Below are 13,398 nucleotides of genomic sequence, written 5' to 3'. Positions count from 1 at the left end.
ATTGTGGAACACCCTGTGCCCAAGAAAATAAAAGATATTTTAAATTTTCCATGTAGGCCAGTGCAAGCAGTGTCCACCTTGACCTCCGTAGATTTCTCTTGGTGAATCGACATGGTTGAGAAAATCAACAAATTTTTTACATAATTTGATGATGTTGTCATGAAAGAGCAAAACATCAATAATCATCGATCTTCTGTAAGTTTTAACATACTACAATAAGGCCAGGAATACCCAAGCTCTCAATTGAAAGAACCAAATCAGTTGCTTGTCGACCCAAAATATAATTCAAAGGAAGCTCTTACAATAGGACCGAAATAATACGCATAAACAATTACACGTTCAATAGTTCTGTCAATATTCTTTACAACAATGCACTCACATATCTTTCCAACATAAACAGCTAAACTTTGATTTTGTCAAGGAATACGGGAGATGGAAGTAGAAAAATATTTGTATCTTCATTCTTCAAAGCCAGTGTTTCGAACTGATTGCATAGCGTAGCTTGTTCCTCGAAGTACTCGACCATGCATGTTAGCAGCTGACAAATTTGAACAGAACGATACAAGCAACAGATCGAACTTAGAAGATAAACGAGTTATTCAATATGTAGATCTTGCAGTTCAGAATAAATCAAATATAAGCCAATATATAGTGGCAATAACTACTAAAATGAGAAAACTTACGGTAATTCTATTAATTAGGTTGAGTGTGGTGTAGCACATGGAAGCTGAGGGAAAACGATCCACATCCAGCCCACCTATCATGGCCCAAAGAGGTACATCACATGCAACCTGGTATACATTCCAAACTCAGCTATAATCCACAATGAATCCACCATAGCCATAAAAGGACAAATTACGGACCGAGACCACTTGATGAAGAATTTTCTTGAGGTTTTAGGATCCACCAGTTGCACTTTGCACAAAATTTTGAAATTCTTCCCCAATTGAAAGCCGGTAAATTGCAGCACTAAAGTCAGATTCAAATGAAACCCGTTTCTCTTAAAGCATGAATAAAATGAACCTGGTCAAGCCACGAGATCCAGATGAAATTTTTGAATATAAAAAATATGAGCAACGGGGGAAATTTTGAATGTTTATTTGGTACAATTATCGAAGAGAAGAGATAAAGAGACATGGATGGGAAGATCAACACCATTGGCGCCTCATGCTTCAGTTTCCATAACCCTTGCAGCATGTTGACCACTTGGCCGCCTCCCCAATCCGGGTCGGGGGTCTGCTAGCTGAACTTGTTCCCCCTTCTCCTATGTGCCACCTGTGGGTCATCGACCTCGACCTCCCCGACCAAAGGCTATCGGGCCCCCCTCTTTCCTTCATCTTCTTCAACCTCTCTAAACTGGAGATCATTATCGTCTATCATAACCATCTCATAGGCCCTATTGCCTCCGGTCTCCTCATCGTTCTTATCTTACTCGGCCTACATGATGACTCTCTCTCAGGCTCCATACCAGCCAATATCTCGGATTGCATACTTAGCTTCTGTGATCTTTCAAATAACTGTATCTAGGGCTTCATCCCGACCTACCTCTTGGCTATCACCCCTAGCTTTAGCCACATCAACCTTTCCTTCAACTGTGTCAACAACACCCTCCTCATCTCTCTCACCCACCTTCACTCCCTCCCGCTTATCCATTGAGCTTCATGAGAATCATTTTGAGGCCTATTCCCACCTCCCTCCCCCTCATGCCCTCCCTTCTTGATCCTCTCCCTCTCCCACAACCATTGCTCTAGCCCCGTCCCCTCTTCCCTCTTCTCCAACTCCACCCTCCACATTGCATATCTCACCTACAATGCTATCTCTCCTACACTACCGGCAGATTTCTCTAGCACACTCATCATCGTGGATGTCAAAGACAGTACGTCAGCTCCTTCCAGCATGGTTAGCTGATCTCAGCAAGTGTGTTGTCTTGGACCTCTTCAGGAAAGAGAGACATAGTGACGGAGCTTGAAAGATTAGAGAGTGAGTCGAGGATGTCACCTGAGAGGGAACTAAAGAGTGACTAGCGACAAGTAGTTGAAGATTTCTCATGGGAGATGTGTATTGGAATGTCGGATGAATATGTTGCTAGGTACGTATCAACTGACCATATAATGTATATTCGTGAATACTAAGTTCAATAAATTATGTATTAATTTATTTATAGATATATATTAGATTGTTGCTGGATGTGTATCATAAAAGCTTACAGTATATATCAATAAACTATCTAGTGTGTATCATTTGCTCATGTGATGTATACTAATGAATACTATATTTTGAAAAATATGTATTGCTCTATCTAGAAATATGTATTAGGATGTTGAATGAATATTTTACTAGGTATGTATCAACTAATCATATACTGTGTACTGGTAAATGTTAAGTTCGATAAACTATGTATCAATTTAGCTGTAGGTATGTATTAGGTCATTACTGGATATGTATCTAAAAAGTTTATAGTATATATCACCTAGCTATATATTTAGTATGTATCATATGGTCATATAATATGTATCGTTAAAAAATATAAGCTGAAAATAAAGAAGAAAGAGAATATCTTAATTACGGGACTAATAACTCCATTAGTAGAAAAAGTTTTTAACTTTTAGGCTTATTCTTTAAGATTGGTATTAAGAGAAATATGACACACTATGAAGCCCGCCCCATATGATTTTTGTTTAGAGAGAATGCTCCAGCGATGGTTGATATACACCTCAAAACCAACCATAGCTAGCGTGACATCATTGATCATTCAAAATTCATCACAAATTAGCCAAATAGTCCTCCTCTCAGCCAATCAATTTTTATAATATGGCTATTCCAAAAAGTACATGGAGATATCTAAATTATCTTCCACTCAGTATAATTGGCCCACAATGGACGAAACATTCTTTGTAATAGTGAGATACGCATCTCATGATATCTTTTGAATGTGCGAATGATTATCTATAATAGTTTTCCTCATACATCCCAAAATTCCTGTAGTGATGAGCTCCAATCCTCATCTATAGAAACTATTTTCAGAGGTTCTCCAAATATGTCGAGATCTCGAGTTTTAGGTCAAGTCCAGTTCGAGTACAGAGTAAAGGAAAGTTGAGACTAGTAGTTGCAAGCTCCCATGGACTTTTTAAGCTCTCGCTTTTCTTCTTCTTCACAAACACACTAACTTAGACTCTTTCTTTCCACCTTCCACTAACCTCTTCTATTATCCTATAATGATCTGACTTAGGCATTGAAGGGTTGCTTATCAAAAAACATTTGCCAAATGAACTTTTTCTATTTTTGGTGTTTTAGAGATGATCCAGATGTTAGAGTGAAGATCTAGTCATCATCAACCATTTTGAGATCTCCAGCCAGCTACTTGGATCCCTTGACCATTTTATCCTTCTTTCCAGCTTACCAAGTAGCCCTTCAATCTGAGTCAGATTGATCCTTGAGGTAACAATTGACATCCATAAGATCGAAGAGATAAGAATGATCCATCAGAATGGGGCTAGACAATGAATTATCACTAACCCGTAGCTCCTATAGTTGAGCTGCTTGATTGCTAGGGGGAAGGATGCTAGATAATGCATTTCTAGAGAGGTACAAAATTATGAGCTTGCCGACATTGGCTAGCCACATCAGAAAAGAGTTATAGACGAAGGTGATAAAGAGGGAGGGCTTGGAGGAGTAAGAGGAGGGGAAGGAGCTGGAGAGGTGGTTGTGGGTGAGGGAAAGGATCAGAAGCGAGGGGATGAAGGGAGGGCGGTAGCGTTGGGATCATTGAGATTGTCACATGAATAAGAGAGAGTGGAGGTGGGTGAGAGGTGTGGCGGTGTGGAGGGTGCCACTGAGGTGGTTGAAGGAGATGTTGATATGCTTGAGGCTAAGTATTAGACCCTTGCTAGTGGCTTACAAAGGTTGGTATAGGCTGGTGCCTTTGCCGTGCCAATCTGGGATGGGCAGGAGCATGGCTGGGGCTTCGTTACAACTAGGCATCAATTATTGATCCGATGCATGGATGGTCAGACGAGATAAAGCATGCAGGGATATTGACAAAGACGCATGCAAGATTGGGCATGAGCAGATGCATGTCCGACCTAATAGACGTAGGCCACGGGCGTAAGGCTACGGGGTGCGTAGGTGCACAAGGCGCATGGGGGTGCATAGGCACTTGACCGGACGCACAAGCGCCAACAGTGGGATGCACAGCCAGGCACGTAGTGGAAAGCACAGGCACGCATAGCCGGACACACGACAATTATGCAGCAAGATGCATAGGTGCGCACGATTGGATGGCGATGGGATGCATGGGTGCGCACCATAGGATGCACGACCAGACAAGCCATAGGATGCAAGACCTAGGCGATGAGACTCGAGTCTAAGCGTTGGACAGTTTCTAGCAGTTCTAAACTTTTTGGAGGAGTTGTTCAAACTTTTTGGAGTAGCTGACAATGGTTGGCAGTAGTTTTGGAAAGTTTCTAATAGTTGGAGGGATTATCCACCACTATAAGAAAACAAAATTTTTATGACGAAATTATTTACTACGAAAATATTTTTCATCGTAAATAACATAGTAGTTATGATAAAAATATATTTTCATCACAAATACAGCTTATTTGTGATAAAAAATTTTCATCATAAATAATCGATAAAAAATCAAAAATTAAAAAAAATAAATGATAGATTGTTTGCGATGAAAATTTTTCATCGTAAATAAGTTTGTACTTATGATAAAAATTTATTTTTTATCATAATTATTAAATTATTTTTGATGAAAAATTTTTATTACAAATAATCGATAAAAAATTAAAAATTTTAAAAAAATAAATATAGATTATTTACGATAAAATATTTTATCATAAATAATTATGTATTTATGATGAAAAATTTATTTCCATCATAAATACTAATTTATTTATGATGAAAATTTTTATTATAAATAATTGATAAAAAATTAAAAATTTTTAAAAAATAAGTGATAGATTATTTACGATGAAAATTTTTTTCTGTCGATTTTTGCCATGCTTCTCTTTCTCTGCCGACTTTTACCCCTCTATTGTACTAACATTCTCTTCAACCAGCCGCAAAGTCCAGACTTGCAATTATCCAAACTTCTTCTTCCACTCATCTCCTTCATCTCTTACTCTTCTCTTTTTGTACTAACTCTTAAATTTTAAAGATTTTTAGACCGTCAAATACTTGAAAAAAAATGTTGATTCAAGCACAGCAAAAATCGAGGGGGATGAATTATTGGTAGATGCTATATTTTCATCGCTAATGCCTAATTATTTATGATAGAAAATTTGGATCGATCAATTCGGATTAACTCGGATTGGATCACAGATCAATCTAGCTCATTTGCACTTCGAAGATCATGAGCATCGAATAGCGTGCATCCCGCATTGCATCCAACGACGTGCATGCCGCTTCATATCGAACGATCCAAAAATTATTGAAATTCCTATACTCTCAGCATCACATCGGAGTTCTCATCATCTCATTTGCAATCATAATATAGGTGGCATGCATCTACAAAAGTATTTGTGATGTAAAAATATTTTCTGTCGCTAATTTTTTGGTTAAATTTTTTTAGAGAAAAAAATTTTTCGTGAGAAAAATTTTTTTGTTAGAAATTATTAGTGGCGGAAACATATTTTATTGTTAATAATGATTATTAGTGATGAAAAATTCTATTTCATCACAAATTATTTTTTATAAAATTTTTTGGTTAATTTTTTTTAGACAAAAAGATTTTTAAAATTATTAGCGACGGAAAAATATTTTGTGTCGCTAATAACACTTATTAGAGATGAAAATTTATTTTTCATCATCAATTCATTTTTTTATGAAATTTTTTTTGGTTAATTTTTTTTAGGAAAAAAATTTTAGAGGGAAAAAATATTTGGTGGGAATTGTTAGTGACGAAAATGGAATATCCGTGGCTAATAATAGTTTTTAGCGATGGGAATCACCTTGCGTCGCTAAAAATTTAATAAAAATCCCATGCCACTTCCGTCTATCTCTCTTGGTTCTCGCAAAATCCCTCCTCTCTACCTCTCTCTCCCCCACTCTGGGCTTCCACCGGCTAGCGAGCGAGGCTCCCCTGAGCTTCCTCTCTGTCGTTAATGGTGGCCTCCTCCTTGCTCTTCTCACCGCCATCTCTCCATCATTATCGGCATCGAGCCCTCCCTCCCCTCCCTTCCTCCATCCCACCACCATCGAAGCCCTCCTCCCCTCCCTTGCTTCATCCCGCCACCATTGGAGCCCTCCCTGCCCTCCCTTCTCCATCCCGTCATTGTCGGAGCCCTCCCTCCCCTCCTGCCCTCTCTTCTTCCATCTCGCCACTATCGGAGCCCTCCCTCCCCTCTCTTCCTCCGTCCCCCACCATCGGAGCCCTCCCTCCCATCATCAGTCACCCCCTGTGTAGCGACTGGTGGCCCTCTCTTGGCTCTCGATCCACGATGTGTCCCCTCTTCCTCCAACAGTCCGTCCCAAGCTCCTCCAAGCACTTCCCTCCCCAAACCTATCAACCCCCCCTCAGGAAAGGTATCATCTGTATATTCTTTAGTTTTTTTTTTAGCATGTTGTACTGGATTGGAGGTGGTTTTTTTAATAGATTGATTTTGAGGATTATTGGCTATTCATGCTGATTGTTGAAAATATTTATTTTGATTAGTTGTGCATGCATGTTTTAAGAAGTAAAAAAGATTAAAATCTCAATGGATAAATAGGATGTAGAAATTAGTTGTATTATGAGTGATTCTTTTAATTGCTTTTATGAAGCGGACAGTTGTTCATGCCAAGGAAAGCAACAATGAAGATAGCTTTCATGCTTGATAGTTGATGTAAAGAGGAAGAAAAATAGGGAGACCTAATGCCGTATGGAGCAGGAGGGAGACGACCACATTCGAGTTTCCAACCTACCCTTGAGGATGAGCCTTCCCCCATTTCCACTGTCACACCATCAGAGCTGCCAGAGGATGCTGCAGAGGCAGGTCTGAGTGTTTTTTAATACTTTTTATATAATAAAATTTGATTTTAATTGTATCTGTTAGGTTTATAGATAGCTATCATACTAATAATTTATTCATTATTGTTTCAGGCCATTCTTCGTAGGTGGTGAGGCGAGAACAAGATCTGTCGAAGAACCTCATCCTGGAGTTTGAGACGCGAGCACGAGAGATAACATCTCTATATCGAGATTTCGTCTAGCTTCACCATGCCCATTAGGGGATGGTGCGAGCCATGACAGACTGAGTTGGGCATCATATGCTGCAGCTATGCCCCTATGATGCTTTTCGATTGGCGTCACATTACACTGGCTCACAGGAAGGTCTTCTATAGCCACTTACAGATAAAATAATATTTAATAAAATATTTACTTAGTACTATATTCTTATAATATTTATTATTGGCAGGCTATATTTGATATTTTTAATTTCGAGTATGATTACGTGTGGCGAGCTGTGGATGATCATCTATGCTCATATTTCAAGAATTACCGACATCGCATTCATCACCACTGGCATGTTGTAGTACAGGACCAGAGGGTAGAGGCAGCACAGTAGCGCCATATGATAGCATCAGTATCGAGGACTGGCTGTCATATACCACAGGTATGAGGATCCGATATATCAGGTTAAGCATCCAAATTTTTTTTTAAAGTTTAATAATTAAATTATTTATTCTTAAATTAATTAGTTATTTACTAATTTGACTGTTAATTGTATAGGATGATGTACCCGAAATTCCATGAATCGGATGAGACAGACCGTCTCGTACTGTGGGGGTTTGAGGCTGTTCACTTGCTATATAGAGCAGATGGTAAGTAATTTCTATTTAGCATATTTTAACTCTTTAACTATTTAAAAAAATTATTAATTATTTTCAAATTATAGAGAGATATAGAGAATGATGAGCTTCCTAATAAAATTGAGATCTACAGCAGATCCATCAGTGATGGTCAGAAGAGTGGACAGCGGAGAGCCAGGAGCTTTATGTAAGTTTTTCTAACCATTTTTTTCATCGGTATTTTGATTTTCAGTACAAACTTAGAATAGCTATAACTTTAATTTTTAGGATGTATGATAGAGATAGATCCCAGCCTACCTTTGAGGACTCGATCGCATCCACAGATAATGAGATCTGTGATCGGATGCTTGGTACAAAACTCTATCATGTTAGGGGGCTAAAGCATGAGATTAGAGCTCCTCCATCCTCACCCTCGTCCAGAGCTGACATCCATACTACCTGCGATGCTCAACTGGTAGAGATATAGAAACAGACTATTGAGAATTGACAGCAAGTTGATGAGTTGACTGTACGCATCGATCGTATCAGTTATTTCAGATATAGATGATAGAGCGGATGGTGCAAATGAAGCAGATGATGGAGCTGATGAGGCAGTAGTAGACGATCTATCGTACTCCATCCGTTCTCCTTCTCCAAATCAGATGCTTGACGGTTAGCGACTTATTTTTATATTTTTTATTTTTATTTTGGATCTCTTATAATTATAAATTTATTTTTTTATAATTATATTTTAATATAATAAAATAATCAAATTTATTTATGAATTTTTTATGTGAATTTTTTATTTTTATTTTATAGATTATAAATATAAAATATTAAAATATAAATTAAAAATATATATTTATAAATTATTTTTAAAAAATATTATATTTTAATTAGCGATGAATTATTTACGATAGAAGATTTACATCATAAATAATTTATTTTTTTAAATTTAATTTTTTTTAAATTATTCATGATCAAATATTTTTATCATAAATAAATTTTTTACAATGAAAATATTTATGATGAAAATTTTTCATCAAGTAATTTATTTTATTTTTTAAAAATAATTTAAAATATATTTTTAAATTATTTAGGATGAAAAATTTTTGTCACAAATAACCTTATTAGAGATAAAAATAGATTGATCACTAATATTTTTATTTATGATAAAAATTTACAACATAAATAATTTATTTTATTTTTTAAAAAAATAATTTCCTTTCTTAATTATTTGTGATGTAAAAATCCATCATAAATAACTTTATTTTCAACAAAAATAAAATTTTATCTTAGATGTGGTTATTTATGATGAAAATTTTTAAATTAAATAATTTATTTTATTTTTTAAAAAAATATTAAATTTATTTATTAAATTATTGATAATAAAAATTTTCATCGTTAATAGTTCTATTTATGATAGAAATATATTTTCATCATAAAATTATTTATTTATGATAAAATTTTTCATCATAAATAATTTAAAAAATAATAAAAATATTCAATAAAAATATTTCTTCACAAAAAAATATTATTAGAGATGAAAATTTTTATTCCATCGTAAAATATTATCTGCGATCTCATTTTTAACGACTAATTATTAATGATAAAATTTTTATCATAAATAATTATTTGTGATGGTAATTTAGTATTTATGATGTTTTTTTGCATCGTAAATATTTTTTTTGTTATAGTGCTCTATATAATCTTATGTATGCTGACCCTTGGTAGCAAGTCATTGGAGTATCTCCTTAGTGAGATTCAGAGATTTTAGATGGATCTTTTATATCCAGATTATATAAAAATTATAATAAAAGAGATATATGGGATTTCTCTATGTGCCTTGAATGTTTGCCTTTATTTGGCTCGGTGTTTCAATCCTTGAGGTGGGAATTGTAAGAAGGCTGGCTAGATGAGGTATCTGTTAGGATTTGATGCCTCGAGATTCAGTCCATATTGAGCCTACAATGAGATTCGGGGCAAAAAATGGAGTCCAACGAGACCAAGATCACCTGAAACGGAGCTCAGATGGAGGAGATACGAGCTTTTGAAGTCGGCACAAGATTGAGGCGACGGAGGACCACCGGCGATCGGCGGTGGGCGGCAGCGGCGGCGCGCAGGACGTGCGACCCAGGCCCGCGCGGGATGCGCGACCCACTCGGGCGGGCGGCCCAGGCGGGCGCGCGGCCCAGGCGCACGCAGGCCGGCGCCGCGGGCCGGCCCAGGCCCAGCGGCCTGCTGGCCATTTGCCCCGGTCCACGGCTGGGCCTGTGGACCCGCGGGCGTTTCCCACATGTTTGCATGGTCCATGGTACTATTTCATGGACCGGTCGCGATCGGCGGGGGTGGGTTGATCTATTTTTTGATCCGACAGTTCAGAATCTGATTTGGGTTGATTAAGGACTCTTAAACCTAATCTAATTAGGTTTTAACCCTTTAAAAGAGCTTATGGACGAAACAGTAAACAGCATGGTTGGTTTTTGCGCCGTACGAGAACCAAAAGAGGCATGAGGCTGCTATGAGAGAAGGAGCAGGGCTCCTGGACAGCAGTCGCCAGGCACTTCAGGGATTCAGGGGGTCTTCCAAGAGAGAGAGAGCTTTTGTGAGGGGAACTTCTAGTGAGAGAGAATTGGGTGTACAAGGTTGAGGGTGGGGTCTCCTCTTGTAAAATTTTCTTTTTCATAGTGAAGTTTGCATGCCCCGTGGAGGCGAGCCCTTTTGTGGCTGATCCACGTATTTTGATTGTTTTTTCTTTTATTTTGTTTCTTCTTTCTTCCTGCTGCATTGCGTGGTACTGAAAAGATCTTGGGAGGTGGTGTCCTGGCCAGACATCCACCCAACAAATGGTATCAGAGCAAGGCGGTACAAGAAGCAGATTATAGCGGTGGTGAGCAAGATTGAAGATGGAGAAGACAGGAACAATCAAGATGGAGATCAATAAGTTTGATGGTAAGAGCAATTTCTCCTTATGGCAGGCAAGGGTGAAGGACGTGCTCATCTAACAGGGGTTGATCAATGCTCTCTTGTGCGATGAGAAGCCGACCACCATGGAGGTGCGGGATTGGAAACTGCTACAGATGCAGGCGGTGAGTACCATCCGCATGTACTGACGGATGAGGTGGTGATCCATGTGCTGAGCGAGACTTCTCCGACGGTGCTGTGATCGAAGCTGAGGAGTTGTACATGGCGAAGTCTCTCACCAACACACTTTTCCTCTGGAGACAGTTTTACCAACTGCGGATGACTGAGGGACAGAGCGTGCAAGAGCATCTAAGCCACTTTCAGAAGATCCTCACCGACCTCCTCAGCGTTGGCGAGAACGTTGAGGAGAAGACCAGGGCACTGGTTTTGCTGGCATCGCTTCCCCCTTCGTACGAGTCCTTGATAACTGCTCTTCTAGTGGAGAAGAGCACTATCAAGATAGATGAGGTCACCGCGGCGATACTCCAGAACGAGATTTTCATGAGGGAGAACCCAGCTTCGAGCTCAGGTGGCGGTAGCTCAGCTTTGGTGGCTTCTGGAGGAGCAGGAGGCGGTAGACGGAGTGATAAGAGATCGCAATGAGGGCGGTCCAAGTCCAGGAGGACTTGAGCAAAACCAGGTGTTACCGGTGTGAGGAGTTAGGGCATCTAGCTAGAGATTGCCCTCAACTCAAAAATCGGATGGTGGCTTCTGTAGCGACGGTCGGCAGCGATTTAGATGGAGATGTCCTGGAGATATCTGACGAGGTATCTACTTCTTTCCAGCAGTGGATATTAGATTCTGCATGCCCCTATCATGTATGTTGCAGAGAGGAGCAGTTTGACTCCCTGAAGAACAGTGAGGGTACTGTATATCTGTCGGATAGATCGAGCTGTGCGATCAGAGGCATTGGACGGTCAGCTGGAGGACACATGACAGTGCAGTGAAGAGATTGGGAGAGGTCCGATACATACCTGATTTCAGGCGGAATCTTATCTCACTTAGCAGACTGGATTCGAGAGGCTACAGAACGGTAGCTGGTGGAGAAATCCTGAGGGTGCTATGCGGCAATAGGATTGTGTTGGAGGGGAAGAAAGGAAGCAGAAGATATTATTACTGGCAGGGAGCCCAGTGCGAGGTGGAGCTTCGGGAGTCAGGTGGAGCCCAGAGCGAGGTGGAGCTCCAGGAGGCGGATCGGGCACGAGACAGGAGACTCGGAAGGATGAGAGACGACGTTGCAAGGTGAGATTCCTATTGCCGCAGGAAATGCTCCGAGTAGGTCTCAGGTCATGAGGAGCACAGCATACGACAGAGATGGGATCGAGCAGCTGGCTCGACTCCCATGTTTGCCCATCCATGATCAGCAGGCGATTGCCCCAGGGCATGGGGCGAGGAGATCCAGAAGCTCTCGGAGTTTGGAGGAGGCCGAATATCGAGTCGAGGTGGAGATTGTTAGGATTTGATACCTTGAGATTCAGCCCATATTGAGCCTACAGCGAGGTTCGCGGTGAAAAATGGAGTCCAACGAGATCAAGATCACCTGAAACGGAGCTCGGATGGAGGAGATACGAGCTTTTGAAGTCGACACGAGATTCGAGGTGGTGGAGGACCACCGACGACCGGCGGCGGGCAGCAGCAGCGCAGCCGCAGGCGGCGGCGCGCGGGACGCGCGACCCACGCGGGCGGGCGGCCTAGGTGGGCGCGCGGCCCAGGTGCACACAGGCCTGCGCGCGCGGGCCGCCCAGGCCCAGGCAGCCTGCTGGCCATTTGCCCCGATCCACCGTGGATCGAGCGGTCCACGGTTGGGCCTGTGGACTGCGCGGGCGTTTCCCATGCATTTCGCACGGTCCACGGCACTATTTCGTGGATTGATCGCAATCGGAGGACGTGGGTTGATCTGTTTTTTGATCCGACGGTTCAAAATCTGATTTTGGTTGATTAAGGACTCTTAAACCTAATCTAATTAGGTTTTAACCCTTTAAAAGGGCCTGTGGACGAAACAGTAAACAATGTGGTTGGTTTTTGCACCGTACGAGAACCAGAAGAGGTGAGGCTGCTGTGAGAGAAGGAGCAGGGCTCCTGGACAGCGGTCGCCAGGCACTTCAGAGGTTCATAGGGTCTTCCAAGAGAGAGAGAGCTTTTGTGAGGGAACTTCTAGTGAGAAGAATTGGGTGTACAAGGGTTGAGGGTGAGGTCTCCTCTTATAAAATTTTCTTTTTCATAGTGAAGTTTGCATGCCCCGTGGAGGAAGCCCTTTTGTGGCTGATCCACATATTTTGATTGTTTTTTCTTTTATTTTGTTTCTTTTTCTTCCTGCTGCATCGCGTGGTACTAAAAGGTCTTGGAGGTGGTGTCCTGACCGGACATCCACCCAACAGCATCCAGTGCCGCACAAGGCTGAGATCTTGCGAAAAATTTTAATCCAAGAATCGACTCTATGACAGTTGGTATTAGAGCCACGTTTGGGTACTCTGTTGGTAGATTTTCATCAAAATTCTTATCTTATTTTGCTGGAGCAAAAGGGCGATGCTCATGTCGACTGCTGGAAATAATATGGAGGCTCTTAAAAAATGGATGGCTCGGGTGGAGGCAATGATCGAGGTGCCTCAAGTTAATCTTGATTTTTTTTATGGGATATAGAGGAATTTTTTAAGGCCA

This window comes from Elaeis guineensis, chromosome 6 (genome assembly GCF_000442705.2).
Source record: "Elaeis guineensis isolate ETL-2024a chromosome 6, EG11, whole genome shotgun sequence".
Classification (NCBI taxonomy): Eukaryota; Viridiplantae; Streptophyta; class Magnoliopsida; order Arecales; family Arecaceae; genus Elaeis; species Elaeis guineensis.
This window is presented reverse-complemented; position numbering follows the sequence as displayed.